Source organism: Saccopteryx leptura, chromosome 1 (genome assembly GCF_036850995.1).
Source record: "Saccopteryx leptura isolate mSacLep1 chromosome 1, mSacLep1_pri_phased_curated, whole genome shotgun sequence".
Taxonomy (NCBI): domain Eukaryota; kingdom Metazoa; phylum Chordata; class Mammalia; order Chiroptera; family Emballonuridae; genus Saccopteryx; species Saccopteryx leptura.
The window spans coordinates 162,111,430-162,132,454 of record NC_089503.1 but is presented as its reverse complement, the minus strand read 5'-3'; positions in this window follow the sequence as shown (position 1 = coordinate 162,132,454).

The window sequence follows — 21,025 nt, the reverse complement described above, 5'->3', positions numbered from 1 at the left end:
GGGAGACAGGGGCTGATGCAGTGACGGGAAGGGTTCCTCCAGGGCCGTGAGCTCCCTGGGAGCAGAGGACAGTGGTGAGTCTGGAAGGCCATCTGAGTGCCTGCAGAGACTGTGGCCCTGGGACGCAGGGAGGGCTTGTGACATAACATGGTGTCTCATTTCTAGCCTGGGAGTGGGTCAGGGGTCTGTACTGTGGCCCTGTGCAGACCCCTCCCCCACCCGGGCCCCCCCTCACCTTCCTGCTGGCCTTTAGGAAACAGGAAGAGCTCCTCTCAACATGAAGCTGAATCAACAGGTCTAGATGACAGTGACTTCATGTCAGGACGGCGGTCAGCCCCCTTTGGTGAAGCCCACGGAAGCTGGGTTTGAGGATGCTGGCCTCCCTTTGGGACTCCCCGGGCCTGACGGAGGCCAGGCTAGTCTCCCCTTCTGTAAGCTCAGAGCCCCTAAGCCTGGGAAAGAGGAACCCAGATGGGGAGGGGGGCCCAGTGAGCCTCCCGGTGGATGAGCAGATGCCACAGGGGAAGCCCGTGTGCCTCAGGGAGGGAGAGGTAGCGTGGTCGGTTGGGAAGGGAGACACTGCGGGGTTCCTGAGGGAGGTCTGGAGCTGGACTAGGCGGAGGGTGTAGCTCGTGCTGTCATTGCTTCCTGCAGTGGTGTCACCCTGCGGGTCCTGGGTGGTGGCCTCTGACAAGGAGACATGGGGAAGGGAGCTGGGCTGGGCTACTGAGCACTTTCCTTCAGGGGCTGTGTGTGCTGCCCCGTGTCTGACATGGTGGGGACCCCAGCCCTCACCGCACACAACTGCATCACCACCTGCATGCCCATATAGCCAAGCTCAGAGCTGTGGCCTCTGCACGGCCCCAGGGAAGGAGCCTGAGGTTCAGCAGGGCAGGGGAGCAGGCTCCTGAGCAGCAAGACCACATGGTGAGAGGTATAGCTGCCTCAGCCAGGGCATCTTCAATGGCATTTGTGACAGGGAAGCACAGATTCTGACCTCAGAAGGTGCCCCGGAAGCCATCCAAGTAAAGGGCCTGAACCACAGCTTCAGCCAGCTGCCTGCCCCTCAGGTTCTGTGCCTGGCAAGGGAGGCCCAGAGGGGCAGGGTGGGTTCCCCCAGCAGGGGTATGTACGGGACCTCCCCAGGGTAGGAAACTCCTTGGTAACTCAGCTCCGAGCTCAAGAAGCAGACCCCTTGGCTGCCAGGGCCAGTTCTCCTGCCCTTCCTCATCCTGGGGCAGGGCCTGGCACTGCCTGCTTTTTTATTGATACTTGCTTTCCTGGTCATCATACCTGCCCACTGGTTGTCTTTGGTGGCACAGGGGACCTGCTGGCCAAGGAGACTATAAACTGTAGCTCATCGAAGGAAGTGACAGATCTGAACAGAGGATGAGGCAGAGTGGTATGGGGAGCTGTCCTGAGACTCCCCTTCAAGTCCATCTCAGCCCCTAAGGCACAGCGTGAGCTTGCCCCTCCCCCCGAATGCGAGCTCTCTGCAAGCTTCTGTGAAACATGCAAGTGTCCTCAAGTTGTGTGGCCCCAGACTGCCGGAGCAACCGAGGCTGACACCCAAGGACTCATGGCCAGAGGCAGACTAGATACTCCTTACCTCCCCTTTATCCTGGGGTGCTCATCCCGGGAACATTATTTTTATTCCCAAAGAGCAAAAGGTGTTGGGATAGGAGGCTCACCTTCCCCAGGAGCTTATTTCTCCCAGAATCTCACCTCATAGTGAGCCAGGGCGCCTTCCTCCTCAGTGATCGCTACTATTCTTGGCCCTGAGCTGGGGCTCCCACCCCGACTGAGAGGAGGCCAGGGTGAAGCACTCCCCAAAGGTGAGAGCACCCCTCAGCAGCTTCTGGGCCAACGCAAAACCCGCTAAGCAGTCACAGTCCCCAGCGGGCTGGGTGGAAACGATGTCTTGGGAGAGAGATTGCTGCTTAGTTCTGGGATTCCCCTTCTCTCTGGGAACCGAAAGCCGCAGTCTGCCCTGCACACTTGCAGTCTCAGGAGACCCTCCTGGGGACAGGAAGGGAGAGCTACTGATTAACAGCTGTAGAAATTGGGTGGCTGGCTCAGGTCCCTGAGCAACCAACTGGCAGGTCCAGGTCAGACTGGCCTTCTCAGCCCCAGCTGAGTGCATTGCCTTCTGTAAGGGTTTCTGTGCCCCAAGGAGCAGGGAGTCTGGACCCTGCAGCTGCAGGAGACACGCTGGTGACAGGCTGATCCTAGGGGTGCGCTTTGGAGCAGACAGTCCCGGTTTCCAGGTCATGCTCGGTCACCTGCTAGGCAAGCCACACTGCAGAGATTATAACCTGAGTCTCAGTCATCTCATCTGTGAAATGTGGATAAATAGAATATTTCAGTGCTGCTGTGAGGATCACATGTGACCACGGCTGGAAAGGGTGCCTGACACTTAGTAACCACTTGGTAGCCATGCCCTGTCCCTTCCCAGCTCCTCCCACTCCAGGAGGTCCTCCCAGGTCTCCATCCCCCTGTGTCCCATTCTTTCTCTCCTCCCCATCCAGCCCCAGGACAGGGTCCCCCAGCAGCTCATTGCTGTCAGGGCTGAGAGTAGACGGGAATCAGCTTGTTGTGTGACTTTTGGCCTGCCCCTCTCATTCTGTGGGCTCCGGTTTCTTGGCTGGACATGAGGCAAGCCTGTAAGAACCACTTCGGCCCCTGTGCCTAACCAGTCTGGGTCCCTGTGACCCTCATACTGTGAGTGAGGAGACATCTATGTCTCCTACTTCTATTCTGTCATCCTTTGGGGAGTGGGTCACACCTTTGGGAGTCAAAGTTCTGTCCTCCCGCAGATCGGAGGGTCTTCAGTTTGGGTTTCCTTTTGGGCGTGAAGAGGGAGGAGGCAGGAGGCAGGGTGGAGTGAAGCTGCTGTCACAGTGGTGTCCCCATATTTGGCCTCTTTAGTCTTTTCAGCACTGACATTCCATTTCTAAGACAGGCTTGCTGTCCATGTTTGTTCCTCCTGTGGAAACACAGAGTTGTGAGCCGTTTTCATGCCCAGGGAGGGCTTCCCTTTCCTAAAGCTCAGTTCTGCCCTTTGTCCAGTGACCTCCATCATCACCTCAAATACTGCCCAGTAGCTGCCTCTGTCCCCTCATCCACTTTAAGCCAAGGCCCGGCGATTCTCTACTCAGAGGCGGGTGCGGGGGCCTCGCCAATGCTATTGAGCAGGAAGGCCTGGCCCGGGGACCAGCGGCTAACCCTCTGTCTTCCTTCTGCCCTGGCCAGCCTGTCACTGAGTGTGTTCAGTGTGTCACATAGCGTTATATCGTTCTCTCCCTGGTGTCACCTCATTGTTGCTCACGTTTGCAAAGCTGTTTGTGACGTGCCTGCAGAGGAAGGGTTGATGGATTCTGGGCCAGGTCCCAGCCTGCTCTTGGTACCGGGCCAGCTGGTGCTGCTGCAGACCAGCTTGTACGTAGCACTTGCAGGGGAAGTCAGGTGGTGGCTCAGCCAGACCCTCACCTGGGACCCTCTTGCTGCTGTCCTAACCATGGGGCAGAGTTGTGAGCAAAGCTAGAATTCTAAATGACAGGACAGCTCAGGTGCCTCTGCCTTTGGGGTGGTCCTGGTCTGCTGAAAAGAAAGAATTGGGACTCACTGCAAGAAAGGAAGAAAGGACAAACAGAAGGAAGGAAGGAAGGAAGAAAGGAAGGAAGGCAGGCAGGCTTCCTGGAAGCTCTGATGGAGAGGAGGAACCAGCTTGAGACAGCCTGTGTCAGAAGACCCTGCCTTTCAGGGTGGAACCCTGCAGGCCCTGGAGTGGGTCCTTGAGCTGAGAGGCTCTGGTCGCCTCTTCTGTGCTTTCTTGTGGAAGTGCCCCTGACTTGCAACTCACCCAGGTCAGCAGTGTCTGGGTGCCCTCAGCCCACCCCCCAAGCCAGGCAGAATGGCAGGAGGCCAGGAATTCTTCCTCTCCTCTGGTCCTCACACCTCCTGTTGCAGAATGAGCTCTTCTGCCCTCCTGGTTTTGGAGGGAGAACGATGGGCAGCTCTCATCCAAGTGACTGTTGGGTTCCCACCCAGCCTTCCTTGAACCTGAGCCCTTGAAAGATGTTAATTTTGCAAAATTTCAAATATACAGAGAGGTAGAGAATAGTATAATAAACATCCAAATAATTATAACTTCATTTTAACAAGTGTTAATACATCTGAGTCATCTGAATCACAGAGGTACTGGAAAGTGTTCCTCCCTGCTGATATTCCCTCACCACCCCCTCACCGCCCCTGCCGGGAACTCAGAGTGGGTGCATGTCACTCAGAGGCATCAACAGGACCACAGGCCTGAGGAGAAAGCCAGGGTCTGACCGTTGCATGTGCACCTGCCCTTCCTCCTGCTCCCCCTGCAATCAGGGGTTAATGGCCAGCTGCCTCTCCCTCCCTCCCCCCGCCCCTCTGCCCTTCCTCTTCCCAGGCTCTGCTTCCTCCCTCCCTCTGCCACTCCCCAAGCGGGTACAGACCCCTCTGTGCAGCGGCTCTGTGGGCTGTCTGTGTTCCTCAGCCTGAATACCCACAGCCCAGTACCGCAGGCAGCCCAGAGACCTGTCTGAGCCACCCTCAGACCCTCCTGGCCACAGCGGAGAGGGGAATGGTGTGGCCTCTTCTTGGGCTCTGGGTGCCCAGCTGCCTGGCTGGAGCCTCTTCCCCAGGCTCCACACTTCCTTTTATACCTGTCTCATTCTACTCCCCTGTGCCCCAAACCATTCCATTTATGGGAACTGAGCTCCCAGGGAGAGAACTGCCAGGCCTGGAAGTGGCAGGAGGAGCACCGTGGGTCCCTGAGCTTTGAAAACTTGGGCCAGGTCTTCATGAGGCAACTGCTTGCTGAGAGCCAGCAGGATGATGGCCTGGGGGCTCCCAGTGACTCAGCCACATGTCCAGATGTCCTCTTGCCGGCTTTCTGCAGCCCCTACCACCCCCTCGACTTTTCTAGTCCACTGTTATTGGACTTTTCAGGCAACCTGTGTAGCTTTGCATGGCTAGCCCTCAGTCTAGGCTGAGCTGTATAACCTCTGACCCCTGACAAGGCTGCTGTTTGTTCCTCCCACAACCTGGCAGCCCCGTGCCCTGTGCCCGACCTACTCTCCCCTCAGAGTTTTCTCCCCAAGATGTTTCCTACAGCTGGGTCTGAGAACTGAGATCTTTCAGCAACTAATGTGGCAATTCCATGAAGGAAAAGTCAGGTTGGGTAGCAAATTCCTGAGAGTGGGGGAGGGTGAGTCACAAGCCTGGGGCTATGGGGAGCAGGAGGCCCCCTGACTCCCTGGGAGCAGGTCTGCTCAGTGGCTTCCATGCCTCTCTCTGCTCCTCTCTTAGATGCTCCTGAAATCCAGGCCTGAAGACGTCAGCCCTGTCCAAATCCCTTATGACCCCTCATCACTCTTAAGATAAGCCCAAAACTTCTTAGCCAGGCTCCTCCGCATGGTTTGGCCCTGTTTGTGAATACACTGTTTTGCCAAAGATCCAAGACAGCCCCACTCTGTGAGGGCTGTAGATTAATTAATAGGCAGTGAGTGAAGAGTTCAAGACAGCAAGAGCCAGCATGGGTCAGAGGGCTTCACAACAAAGTCCTTTTATTTTTACAATGACGTTAGATCCTAATCTGATGTCAGCTACACTGCCTTTCTTGGTGAGGTCCCTCTCATCTCCCATGCTTCCTATGAATCGAGAACAAGTCCTCGTCCTTGTTGGGTGTCCGGAGTCACCCTCCCATGAATGCTAAAGGTCATTGCTGCTCCCTTTCAGGTGCCTGACTGCTTTTGTGCTGAGATGATGGGCACAATGACAATTGATGACAACTTCTGCTTGTCCATTTGGGGCACTGAGAGTAAACTTCCTCTACTATCTAACGGAGGAATTATACAGTAGCATGCACACAAAATTTTCCTAATAGAGTGTATGATGTTCAGAAAACACCTCCTATTTTCATCTCTTATTTTGTTATTATTGTTTTTTTAAGTGAGAGGAGGGGAGTTAGACTCTTACATGCTCCCAGACCAGCATCCACCCGGCAACCCCCACCTTGGGCTGGTGCTCTGCCTATCTGGGGCCGCTTGCAGCTGAACCATTTTTATAGCCTGAGCCATCCTCAGCACCGAGGGCCAACATGCTTGAATCAGTAGAGCCATGGCTGCAGGAGGAAAGAGAGAGAAGGGGGGTGGTGGTGAGGGGGAAGAAGCAGATGATAGCTTTTTCTGTGTGTCCTGACCAGGAATCAAACCTGGGACTGCCACACACTGGGTTAATGTGTGTATGAAGATTAAATGGTAAGCACCCACCATGTCGACTCTTTGTAAATGGTAACTTGTAACCCAGGTAATAACCTAAAACCCAGCATTATAAGGTTGGGGATGAGCGGGAGCAACGTGCTGAGAGACTGAGTGAGTGCTTATCATAATGAGACATCCTTGTTTCCTCCTGTTTGTCGCTCACGCTCCCTCCTGTCCTTCCACTGCCCGAGCTTCTCTTTCCTTGACCTTCTCATTCCTTTTGTTCAACACAATCTCTTACCTTTGCTTTCCTTCACATTATTTCAAATCACATAATCTCAACTATCCAACATTTGGAATAAAGACATTTATAAGTACTGATAATTTAGAATGGTTTTATTTTCTGTTAGAAATCAGGCATGTCCATTGCTTCATACATCTCTCTTAACCAAAAAGAACCATGGAAGCATCACACCTAAATTAAGTGACTTTACATCGTTGTTTGGTTTTCAGATGATTACTTTTTTCCACTGAGATCAGTGTCTCTTAATAGAAAATGGCTCCTGCTATTGGATCAAAGGATTAGAAAGAGATTGTCTGAAGGCATTTGGGGCCTGACGCACGGGGAGAGCTCTCCAGGGGTGTGGAGGGGGCTCTGGAAGGCATCCAAAGAGCAGACACCTCTGAGTCACTCCAGGGATTCTCTGGACACAGCCTGGACATCATGCTCAGCTGCTGGCTGGCTTTGGTCCTGGCTGCCCCTGCAGATGCGGAGCAGGGCCCACAGGCGGGAGCTGGTGTTAGGAGGATTGTGGTTAGGAGAGCAGAGTGAGGGGTGATACTGAGGCCTGATGGAAGCTCTGGCCCTTTCTCGATGTCATTGTTTCTGGGAAGGGTCATCAGTGGTTGGTGGTGGTTGCCCGTGGTCAGTAGGTCATGTAGTCCAACTTCTCCACTGTGCAGTGGGACACTGAGGACTCAGGGTGAGAGGTCACCTTGTCCAAGCCACACAGCAAGGCAGAGTTAAAGACCTAGCGTGCTTCCTCTGTACCCAGTCTGTTGGGGACTGAAAAATAAACAGGGTATTTTGCAGTTTGGATTCTGGGAGATAAAGGTGCTGGGAGCTAACTGTAAGCTGACAGTCTGCCCAACCCCCATCTCACCTGCCTGATTGAGTTGCAAGGGGCTATACTTTAGTACTTGTCCCGCTTCCCATGTTCCCCTGGAAGGACTAGAAGGAAGTTACTAAGGTTGTGCATGTTAAGTATCGGTGGGGTTTTTTTGCATCTGGTGGGTTTTTGTTGCCTTGGAAATGTGATTGATTTGCTAATGGCCCTCCTCATCCAGTAAATAAAGAAGGATGTGTTCTGGGGATGGCCATGTTTTGCAGCTCTACCAGGGCAGGAGTTACTGCTGGCTGAGGCTGTGAAAATCATCCTGAAACACATCTTAAATATGTTTTTAGTTCTTTGTCTATTTTTCATTCAATTTCATACCATTCCTGCTCAGAGACCCTGAAATAGATTCATCGTGTGGGTCAAGGCACCAGTCTCCTTGGAGTCTGGTGGTAATGATAGGAACACCTTGGGGGTGACAATCCTTCTGTAGTCTGACTTAGGGGTCCCAGGTGTCTATCTTCAAGTCCTTCCCTGGTGCCCCTCAGACTCCAAGTTAGCCTTTTAGTGGGGCAGGGCTGAGTAAAGGAGCCTCAGGTCATCATGCACTGGGAGGTGGCCCTGTACTTAGCCATGAACTCAGATAAATCACATCAGAAAATTGAGAGCTGACCTTAAAAATGAATAGGGCAAAACCCTGGCCGGGTAGCTCAATTAGACTGTTGTCCTGATATGCCAAAGTTGTGGGTTCAACCCCTGGTCAGGGCACATAAAGAAGCAACCAATGAGCCTGACCAGTGATAATGTAACAGAGTGTCGTCCGAAGATCCTGAGGTCCCAGGTTTGAAACTCCAAGGTTTCCAGCTTGAGTGAGGGCTTGCCCGATTGAGCTCAGGGTTGCTGGCTTGAGTGTGGGATAATTGACATGATTCTAACGTTGCTAGTTGGAGCCCAAGGTTGCTGACTTGATCAAGGGGTCACTGGTTCAGCTTGAGCTCCGCAGGTAAGGCATGTGTGAGAAGCAATCAATGAACAACTAAAGTGACACAAGTATGAGTTGTTGCTTCTCATCTCTCTCCTTCTACTCTCTCCCTCCTCTCTCTAAAAAAGTCAACTAAAAAATAAAAAAGAGCCTGACCAGGAGGTGGCGCAGTGGATAGAGCGTCGGACTAGGATGCGGAAGGACCCAGGTTCGGGACCCCGAGGTCGCCAGCTTGAGCGCAGGCTCATCTGGCTTGAGCAGAGAGCTCACCAGCTTGGACCCAAGGTCGCTGGCTCCAGCAGGGGTTTACTCGGTCTGCTGAAGGCCCACGGTCAAGGCACATGTGAGAAAGCAATCAATGAACAACTAAGAAGTCGCAATGCGCAACAAGAAACTGATGATTGATGCTTCTCATCTCTCTCCATTCCTGTCTGTCTGTCCCTGTCTATCTCTGCCTCTGTAAAAAAAAAAAAAAAAAGAAACTAATGAATGCATAAATAAACAGAATAACAAATCAATGTCTCTCCCCCTCTTCATTTCGCTCTCTAAAATCAATAAATAAATTTAAAAAAATGAATAAGATGGAGATTCCCATCTTTACAGAGACAAAAGTAAGGTCATAGGAACTATTGCTACAGCTTGAGGATCTCAAGTTAGATTCCAGGAAGGAGTTTAGGGAAAACAGCCCACCAGCCTGTGGGTCTGGCCCCTCTGTGCCATAGCTGCTCTGCTTCTGGGGAAGGCCAAGGGCAAGTCATAATAATGGTGGAGGTTATGGGCACTGGGTCCTACTTCCCTTTTCCTCTGGATGCCTCCCCTTTTCAGGTGGCTCCTCAGTGTCCTTTCTTTCTTGGGCTTTGGTGTCCAAGGAATGAAGAGGTTGTGAGAGTGCAAAGAGTGGGAGGGTGTCCCCGGCTAAGCCTGGGCTTCGGGTGTTTGGCCACAGCAGTTTATTATTGGCCTGGACAACAGCTGGGAATGGCAAGGACAGACTGCAGGAGGGCCGTCCTGAGCTCCCAAGGTCTCACATGCCATGTAGTGGTGGTTGCAGAGAAGAGGGGAATGATAGGAATGTTGTACGTTTTCTCTTCCCTACTGTCATGCTGAATAAAATGAGGCATGGCTCAAAAGAAGAGGGTGAGAGAGAGAGAGAGAGAGAGAGAGAGTGCTGGTCACATGGTTGGCAGGACCTAACATGCACCACTTTCCTGAATCCTCACAGCCATCCGAGAGGGAGCATTTCTCCCCATTTGACAGATGAGGAGACTGAGTTTTCATTTCTTTGCCTGAAATCACAAAGCTTGTAGGTGATGGAGCCAGAAGTCAGCTCTAGACTTCATTCCTAGCCTGTAGGAAGCTTCTTTCAGGTGAGGTCTCAGAGAAAGAACACATGGGTAGAAGTTGACTGATGCTCTGGGCTGAAGAACAGATTTTAAAATTCCATCAGACAGGGAGGCGGAAAAAGTGGGGAGGGCACTCTTAAAGGGATCTATTGTTGGTTGAGCAGCTGGGGAGGGCCAGGCCACCTCCTCACTTTCTACCTATCCTATCCTGTTTCCTGCCCAAGTTCCCACCTTGGATGAGTGCGTGGCAAGCTGTACCATTAGATTATGTGCAGGTTTTCTTAAAAAAGATAAAAACAGTACTACAATGAACAGAGTAGGAACCCTTTTCATTACTTAATGGTAACCACCCTTGAAAAAACCACCACAGAAGCACATGATTTAAAAAAGATAGCAACAGAGAAAAGAAGTATGGAATACAACCAAACAAAAACAAAGGATAGAAAAACAAAAGAGAAGAATCAAATAAGACACAAAACTAACAGAAAGCAATGTATAAAATGGCAATAGGGAACCCACAAGTGTCAATAATTACACTAAATGTAAATGGATTAAACTCACCAATAAAAAGGCACAGAGTAGCAGAATGGATTAAAAAAGAAAGTCCAACTGTATGCTGCCTACAAGAAACTCATCTAAGCAACAAAGATAAAAACAAATTCAAAGTGAAAGGCTGTGAAACAATACTCCAAGCAAATAACATCCAAAAAAAAAGCAGGCGTAGCCATACTCATATCTGATAATGCTGACTACAAGACAGCAAAAGTACTCAGAGACAAAAATGGTCATTTCATAATGATTAAGGGGACACTGAATCAAGAAGACATAACAATTCTTAATATATATGCACCAAACCAAGGATCACCAAAATATATAAGACAGCTACTTATTGACCTTAAAACAAAAACTGACAAAAATACAATCATATTAGGAGACCTCAATACACCACTGACGGCTCTAGATCTGTCATCCAAACAGAGAATCAATAAAGATATATTGGCCTTAAACAAAACACTAGAGCACCTGGATATGATAGACATCTACAGGACATTTCATCCCAAAGTGACTGAGTATACATTTTTCTCCAGTGTACATGGATCATTCTCTAGAATTGACCATATATTGGGCCACAAAAATAACATCAGCAAATTCAGAAAAATCGAAGTTGTACCAAGCATATTTTCTGATTATAAAGCCTTGAAACTAGAATTCAACTGCAAAAAAGAGGAAAAAAACCCACAAAAATGTGGAAACTAAACAACATACTTTTAAAAAATAAATGGGTCAAAGAAGAAATAAGCGCAGAAATCAAAAGATATATACAGACAATTGAAAATGACAATATGACATATCAGAATCTCTGGGATGCAGCAAAAGCAGTGATAAGAGGGAAGTTCATATCACTTCAGGCCTATATGAACAAACAAGAGAGAGCCCAAGTGAACCACTTATGTTCACACCGTAAGGAACTGGAAAAAGAAGAACAAAGACAATCCAAAATCAGCCAAAGAGAGGAGATAATAAAAATCAGAGCAGAAATAATGAAATAGAGAACAGAAAAACTATAGAAAAAAATTAATAGAACAAGGAGCTGGTTCTTTGAAAAGATCAACAAAATTGACAAACCCTTGGCAAGACTTACCAAGGAAAAAAGAGAAAGGACTCATATAAACAAACTCCAAAATGAAAGAGGAGAAATCACCACAGATATTATAGATATACAAAGAATTATTGTAGAATAATATGAAAAACTATGTGCCACTAAATTCAACTATCTAGAAGAAATGGATAAATTCCTAGAATAATACAACCTTCCTAGACTGAGTCAAGAAGAAGAAGAAAGCCTAAACAGACCAATTAGTAGGGAAGAAATAGAAAAAACTCTTAAAAACCTCCCCCAAAATAAAAGTCCAGGCCCAGAAGGTTATACTAGTGAATTCTATCAAACATTCAAAGAAGACTTGGTTCCTATTCTACTCAAAGTCTTCCAAAAAATTGAAGAAGAAGCAATACTTCCAAACACATTTTATGAGGCCAACATAACCCTCATACTGAAACCAGGCAAGGACAGCACAAAAAAAGAAAACTACAGACCAATATCTTTAATGAATACAGATGCTAAAATACTAAACAAAAGACTAGTAAATGGAATACAACAACATATTTAAAAAATAATACATCATGATCAAGTGGGATTCGCCTCAGAATCTCAAGGATGGTTCAACATACGTAAAACGGTTAACGTAATACACTATATCAATAAAACAAAGAACAAAAACCACATGATTTTATCAATAGATGCAGAAAATGCATTCGATAAAATACAACACAATTTTATATTTAAGACTCTTAACAAAATGGGTATAGAAGGAAAATATCTCAACATGATAAAGGCCATATATGATAAACCATCAGCTAACATCATATTAAATGACATAAAACTGAGGACTTGCCCCCTTAAATCAGGAACAAGACAGGGTTGTCCACTCTCTCCACTCTTATTTAATGTGGTGCTAGAGGTTCTAGCCAGAGCATTCAGACAAGACAAAGAAATAAAAAGCATCCATATCAGAAAAGAAGAAGTAAAGGTATTACTTTTTGCAGATGATATGATCCCATACATCGAAAACCCCAAAGAATCTACAAAAAGACTACTAGAAACAATTAGCCAATACAGTAAGGTCGCAGGATACAAAATTAACATACAAAAGTCCATAGCCTTTCTATAAGCCAACAATGAAACATTTGAGAATGAACTAAAAAAAAATAATCCCCTTCACGATTGCAACAACAACAAAAATACCTAGGAATAAACATAACAAAGAATGTAAAAGACCTATATAATGAAAACTACAAAGCATTGTTAAGGAAAATCGAAAAAGATACAAAGAGATGAAAGAATATTCCTTGTTCTTGGATAGGAAAAATAAATATAATCAAAATGGCCATATTACTCAAAGCAATATACGAATTTAATGCAATTTCCATCAAAATTCCAGTGACATTTTTTAAGGAAATGGAACAAAAAATCATCAGATTTATATGGAACTATAAAAAGCCCCAAATAGCCAAAGCAATCCTAAAGAAAAAGAACAAAGCTGGGCGCATTACAATACCTGACTTCAAATTATATTATAGAGCCACGACAATCAAAACAGCATGGTATTGGCAGAAAAATAGACACTCAGACCAATGGAACAGACTAGAAAGTCCAGAAATAAAACCACATATATATGGTCAAATAATTTTTGATAAAGGGGCCAACAACACACAATGGAGAAAAGAAAGCCTCTTCAACAAATGGTGCTGGGAAAACTAGAAAGCTACATGCAAAAGAATGAAACTCGACTACAGTTTGTCCCCTTGTACTAAAATTAATTCAAAATGGATCAAAGACCTAAATATAAGACCTGAAACAATAAAATACATAGAAGAAGACATAGGTACTAAACTCATGGACCTTGGTTTTAAAGAGCATTTTATGAATTTGACTCCAAAGGCAAGAGAAGTGAAGGCAAAAATAAATGAATGGGACTACATCAGACTAAGAAGTTTTTGCTCAGCAAGAGAAACTGACAACAAAATAAACAGACAGCCAACTAAATGGGAAATGATATTTTCAAACAACAGCTCAGATAAGGGCCTAATATCCAAAATATATAAAGAACTCATAAAACTCAACAACAAACAAACAAACAATCCAATAAAAAAATGGGAAGAGGACATGAACAGACACTTCTCCCAGGAAGAAATACAAAAGGCCAACAGATATATGAAAAGATGCTCATCTTCATTAATTATTAGAGAAATGCAAATCAAAACTGCAATGAGATACCACCTCACACCTGTTAGATTAGCTATTATTTTAACAAGACAGGTAATAGCAAATGTTGGAGAGGCTGTGGAGAAAAAGGAACCCTCATTCGCTGTTGATGGGAATGCAAAGGAGTAAAGCCATTATGGAAGAAAGTATGGTGGTTCCTCAAAAAACTGAAAATAGAACTACCTTATGACCCAGCAATCCCTCTACTGGGTATATACCCCAAAAACTCAGAAACACGGATACGTAAAGACACATGCAGCCCCATGTTCACTGTAGCATTGTTCACAGTGGCCAAGACATGGAAACAACCAAAAAGCCCTTCAATAGATGACTTGATAAAGAAGATGTGGCACATATACACTATGGAATACTACTCAGCCATAAGAAATGATGACATGGGATCGTTTACAACAAAATGGTGGGATCTTGATGACATTATACGGAGTGAAATAAGTAAATCAGAAAAAACCAAGAACTGCATTATTCCATACATAGGCGGGACATAAAAACGAGACTAAGAGACATTGACAAGAGTGTGGTGGTTGGGGGGGGGGGGAGGAAGGAGAGGGGAGAAGGGGGAGGGGGAGGGGCACAAAGAAAACTAGATAGAAGGTGACAGAGGACAATCTGACTTTGGGTGATGGGTATTCAACATAACTGATTGACAAGATAACCTGGACATGTTTTCTTTGAACATATGTACCCTGATTTATTTATGTCACCCCAGTAAAATTAAAAAAAGAAAAGATAAAAACAAACAAAAAAATCAAAAAAAGAAAAAAAGAAGACCAACACTTTACCCAAGGCTGCAAGAACAACTTGGCTTGCTCTATTTCTCCAGGATACTGTGAGTGCACACTCTTCTGACCCATCTTGGACCATCAGTTCTAGACTTTGAACTGTGTTAGAGTCAGTCTTTAGTTCAAATACCTGTGAAATGGAGATAACAATTGTCCCCCCTGTATGCAAATAGGAATAATAGGTAAGAAGAGGTATGTGAGGGGCTTAAAATAGGGATTATTATCAGATCTGGATTCTCATTTTAATGCAGTGGGCAGAGCTGTCATCTGTTTTGTTTTTTATTAATTTTAGAGAGAGGAAAGGGGGGAGAGGAAGACAGAAACATCAATCTGTTTCTCCATGTGCCCCAATCAAGGATCGAACTGGCCAAATCTGCATTACAGAACGGTGCTTTCCAACCAACCCAGCCATCCAGCCAGGCTGCTTGTTGCTCTTTTGCACAGATTTGGATCTACACCGCAGTGGACGTGACTAGAAAAACAATGATTTTCTGCTCCCATCTCGTGGACATCCTGAAAATCACAGCTAGGAAAAGGTCACCAAAAAAAGATTTTTCTCTGCTGCCATCTAGTGCACATTTAAGAAATTAAGAGCTGAGTGCATGTAACCAGAAACTGTGTGACCCTGCTTTTGCACTGCCTGTGTGTCTTTTCCTATTCTTTCTCTGATATTTTATATTAGTAATGAGTAGTTATACAAATGCAGAAAAAATGGAGTTTGGTTGAGGGTATGATACAGGATTTCAGTGTGTTGGAATCCATGGGAGTCCAAAAGACCAGAGTAACAGGCTTTATTGAAAGGAAGAAAGGAACCCTGCCAGGCACTTCTCCCGGGGAGAAGAGCACCGAAAACAGACTGAGGTAAAACTTTAGAGAGTTGGGGATAGCCTTGAGCAAGGGTGTGCTGGTATGTTCGGCTTTCTGGAATACTCTTCATTGGGGTGATTGACCAGCTTCCTGGAGTTCCTTTGTCCCATGGGCAATTGTCCGGTAATTAAGGGTGGGGTCAGGCAGCCAAGTGGAACAGCAAAAGGGCAGTTTGGAATTCACATATCTATCACAGTGTTTTTCCTATTTACTTTTCTCACAGTATAATGCATATTCTTTTCACACTACTAAAAAGACATCTGTATTAGAGAAACTTTCCGTATGGATGTGCAGGTATTACTAGGCATTTTATTGTTTCGTCACTTTGCCTAATTATGTGTCATCACCCCACTGTTTCAATTTTTGAGTCTTCATAGTAGAATGCTGTGAGGCCAGCAGGTTCACATTGATCTGGGCAGACGGTAGAGGAACTATGGAGCCAGAAAATGGTGGGCCATTCCGTTTATTAAAGTCTCATAATGGCGGACGCGCAAACAGGCAGGGAATACCGCTTCCATTTCCCCCTCCAGACTCACCTGGACACACAGGCCCCCACAAACTAAATAAACTAAATAGCACTCCCCAGCTGAACAGGCTGGGCCGAAATCTCAGGGCTCCCAAGTGCCTCAGCACTCCCTCTTCCTCTAGTCTTTCCAGTCAAAAAAGGCTGGAGAAAAACCCCTTCTCCAGTGAACAATAGCAAAAAATCGCCCCTCTCAAGCAGGAGGGCCTTTGTAACCTGCCGCCCATAGGGTAAGCACCCAGCAGCTTTCCATAGACCACACACATGGCGCGGCCCCAACACAAGCAAGCAAACCTAAAAAACACTTGTTACAAACTTGTTTGCCTAACAAATGCATTTTTATATCTAGTTGTGCAAGCTTCTGTGTATTATTGTTATTTTTTTATTTTTAGAATTGTCCTGTTTGTTGCAGATGCTTATCAGCATCCAGTCTCTGTATTCACTGCCTACCATTAAGACCCTCCCTCAGCCCAGGCTCACGACAATGTAAAGTGTCTGCATACAGTGCAGATGACCCTGGGGCCATCATCACCCAGGGTGAGAATCACTGACCTTTGGAACTCGAATGATTGGCCTGGGAAAGTAGACCCCCTCCCTTTAAATGTAGGGAGTTCATCCTCAGGGGTTTGAGGACTAATGTAGAAAGGTATTCAGTGATGAATATGTGGGACCACAGTGCTTTTTGTGTTCTTTATGTTTCAGTGTGTTGTTATAGGGGGATATTTGTTCACATTCTGGGGTTTATAGTCAGGACATATTGAATGGATCAGTTCTGGAATGACTCATATACCTTCTGCTCAGTTGAATGTGAAACCTCCCCACGTGCTCTTTGTGGGATCTGCATAATCCTAAAGTGACCAATCATCCTCCTTTAGGGAGGACAGTTCTTCTTTGTAAATTCTGTCTTCCCTCGAAAGTGCCCTCCTACATGTCCTCCTTTTTGATATTGGAAGACCAATCTGTAAATGTCTGTATTTGATCGATGCAGAGTCAATCCATTGCGTGTGATGTGATGTATTTGTATCTAAATGAGTACTTTTTTCTTACAATTATTATTAAAAATTAATAGGCCATGTAAGCATAATCACAATATAAAATATTACAAAGTTTTTATTATGCATTCATTATATTATAGTGTATTGTTCTTTCAATGAATAAAATATTTCTTTTATTTATGATATTGTTTTCTTCAATTTATTTTTGTCCTCCTTTTCATTATAAAAAGGTTGGTCACCTTACACATACAACATTGTAGACTCACGATTATTTCTTTCTCAGTGAATATTCAATCATAGACAGGTAAGCACAATTCACATTTTATTAATTCATTATCTGTTTAATAATTTCCAAATATGTATAATTTTATTTACAAGTACTTTCCTGAAATTTGAGTTTTAAAGTGGAAATCTAACTTCAAACCATATCTATTAATAACACATTTTGATTAAATAGTTGCATAAAACAGACCTTTTTTAATTAGAAAATGATAGATACACCCCTGAATATCACTCCAAATTAGCGATTTTGTTTGATATTTATTTTTGTTAATTTATCTTCCGGAAAATTTGCCTACCATGATGTAACGTTTTCAGTTCCAATGTGCTTGCATCGTTCGTGTAGCTCTATATTTTATTTTTAATTTTAAATTTCATTTAAGGGATGGAAAAATCAAAAAAGAGAAAATGCCATTTCAACGATAAATTGAAAAAGGAATTTCCATTCCTCATATCAAAGAAAGATACTGTTGGGCAGATAAAATGTATTATGCTCACTTTGTTAAAGTGGCACTGCCCAAGTGGAGGTCGTTGCCCAGGTGATTTAATGTATGTCTCTCTGGGCAGGCAGAATCCTTGTAGCCTGGGGCTTGGTTTTGGGATTAAGCCTTTCCCACCCTTTTTGATGTGGGGTGGTACAATCCAATCATGCCTCAGAGAAGTGACTTTGTATTGACTTCCCTATTTTGTATATTGGATTAGAGGTTGTGAAGCTACAATATAAAATGGGAGCAGAACGAGAGTTTGCACTCTTGGTTCCTGAGATTATCATGAGAGGATGAGAAATGGGCTCGGCTGCTGTGATGTTGGCCCTGGCCACTGGCTTTACAGATACCATTGTTTTCTGCAATATTTGCAGCGGAGAATTTTGTATTGCAGTTGGGGGCAGAGCAGCGATAACGAAACAACAAACATAAGCAATCATTAGATTAGTTTCCAGTTGTAAAGTAACAAGTTTTTTTTAAAAATTTAAACTATTTTGAAAATGAAAAACAGTTGGCTGCAATGGAGAGAACATTTACATTTCATACCATAATTCACAAAGTTTTCGTAGTATGGATTATTGTACAACTAAATTATTGGAAAAGTTTCACAATGCAAAATTTTCATGTGCCAGGACAAAATGTGAGGCTATTTTGAAATCAGTATTTAAAAATTACTGTGACAAAATACTTACAGAGGACTTGGAAACAGCAGCATTTGTAATAATTTTATCTGATGCAATTGTATCCAATAATAGTAAGATATTTTAATGTTACCAAGGGCATTCAAGTAAAAAATTTAAATTTAGAATCCATTGAGGGCAAAACTTCTGAAATTTTGTCAAACCATCTATACAGAGTAATAAATGAAAACAATTTGGAATCGAAAGTTGTTGCACTAACAGCTGATAATACAAATACAAATTTTGGTGGGCTTAGATGCAAAGGGGTGAATAATGTGTATGTAAAATTACAAGAGTTACTCCAAAAGAAAATACTAGGAATAGGTTGTAATGCACATATTTTGTTAAATGCAATCAACACAGCATCATGTGCCATGCCAATTGATGGAGAAGTAATAATAACTACAATTTATTTGCATTTTAGTCGTTTTACCATTCGTGTTGCTACTTTAAAACAATTTTGTGAAGAAGCAAATGTTGAATACAAAAAACTTTTAGGATATTCAAAAAATAGATGGCTTGCTCTAACACCTGCTAGAGAGCATGTTCTACAATTATTTGAGCCTCTCCTTTCATATTTTTTAAAGTTTAGACAAATGTCCTAAAATCCTGGAATCATTTTTCAATAATAAAATATCTGAGATATTAATGTATTTTGTACATAAGCAAGCATCAATTTTTCACAAAACCATTCAAAAGATTGAAGGTGAACATATTTCAGCTACGGAAGTTAGTCTTATTTTGAATGACTTATCCTTCAATATAAATCTCGTTTTGAAGAAAAATTTCTTCCTTTAATTATAAAAAGAAAATTGTCAGACTTAGAGGAATCAAATCTGGGCATAACAGAAAAGTTTATCAAAAAAGTGTAGAATTTTTACCAGACATGTTTTCAATATATCAAAGAATGGTCTGAAACAAATATCACGAGAAATAACAGTTTTCAATGGTGTTATTTTTACTTCATTGCAAGTATAGTGAATAGATATTGAATCTTGTCTTGAGTTTTTATCTAAAGAAATGCCAGACAGCCTGACCAGGCGGTGGCGCAGTGGATAGAGCGTCGGACTGGGATGCGAAAGGACCCAGGTTCGAGACCCCGAGGTTGCCAGCTTGAGCGTGGGCTCATCTGGTTTGAGCAAAAAGCTCACCAGCTTGGACCCAAGGTCACTGGCTCGAGCAGGGGGGTTACTCGGTCTGCTGAAGGCCCGTGGTCATGGCACATATGAAAAAGCAATCAATGAACAACTATGGTGTTGCAACGAAAAACTGATAATTGATGCTTCTCATCTCTCTCCATTCCTGTCTGTCTGTCCCTGTCTATCCCTCTATCTGACTCTCTCTCTGTCCCTATAAAAAAAAAAAATTAAAGAAATGCCAGACATAAAATAGATGAAAATTGTCTCTGAAGAAATTAGAAGACTGAATATATATTTAAATTCTGAAAAATTAATACAATGGGAGAATGAACACGTTGAAATTGATAAAACATGGGTGGAAATATTTAGCCATTTCAAAACGAACATATTGCATGTGAAAATTTATTTATTCTTGTTCAATTTACATTGTGCTACCCTGAAACCAATGCAAGAGTTGAAAGAGTTTTATCAATTGCTAATGATTTTTGGACAAGTGAGAAATCAAGATTGAATGTTGATACTCTAGCTGCAGCACTTGCCGTAAAATTCAATTTGAAGTGTAAAGCCAGAAGCCAGGGCCAGGGCCAGGGCTACCATCACAGCAGCCTTCTGGCCTATGCAGGTTCGCATTGGATTCGGACAGTCGGTAAGGAGCCTTTGAGTGGTGGAGTAGAGGACTGGCTAGTGTTAGGGTTCCCCATGGCTGTCCTTTTGGGGATTGTAGGCTGGCTGACTTTTACAGCCATGCGTGAGGAAACTGAGAGCTCTGTGGAAGAGGTTGCCCGGGACCTGCAGACCGAGCAGTGGAAGGAGCTGGAGCAAACGCAGGAGAAACCGATGCTGACCCTGGAGCTGGAGGAAATGCTGGAGGAGGAGGCCAACCAGGTGTTCGAGATTCGCCTGGAAATGGAGCAAACACTGGAGAAGGATTCAGAGGTTCATGAGTTGCAGCTTGCCCTGGATGTTGCGGAGAGCCAGTAGCGGCAGGAGGCCAGGGCTGAGGCTGAAGCTGAAGCAGGGTCTGGAGCTGCAAGTTCTGCTGAGCAGAAGGTGGCAGCAGCCCGGGGCTTGAGCCTGGCAGAAGGAGCTGGTGTTTTCAGTTCCTCTTTGGAGGATGAGAATTGGGCTGGAGTTGTGATTTGCAGTCTCCAGAAGATGGAAGCCCAGCTGGAAGGAGCACCTACTACGGCCCTGGTAGGTCTGCGATTTTGGGACACAGGGCTGGACACGCTCTCCAGAGCAGAGATGGAAATGCTGACTGCCATTGCCATGTGCTCCTCTTTGGGACAGTGTAAGACCTGCCAGGATGGCAGGAATGAGGGGGGTGGCTGATGCCCTGTGTGCTTGGACTGATTTCCCGCACTACGACCGGAGTGGGCATTGGCTCCTTTGTTGGATGGACTTATGGATTACAAATTTTGGACAATGTGAAATACCCTGATGGGGGTGGGGGTGGCTTTGCTGGAAGCACTCCCCTGCCCCGGGAAGCTTTTCCCATGGCTAGAAAGAAAGCGAGGACATTTTGCGCTTTGGGCAAAGTGCTCAGAGACTGGTGAAGTGTACCTTTGTAATTGTTGAAACTGTATTATTTTTGCTGTTGTAATTTGTGTAATGTTCTAATTTCCTTGCTCAGGGATGCCGGTGGTATAGATTGTGGGTAGTAAAGTGAGCATAGGGGTGGATTGTTGGGCAGATAAAATGTATTATGCTCACTTTGTTAAAGATAACACGAGGAGGCTATCACCCAGGTGATATTAATGT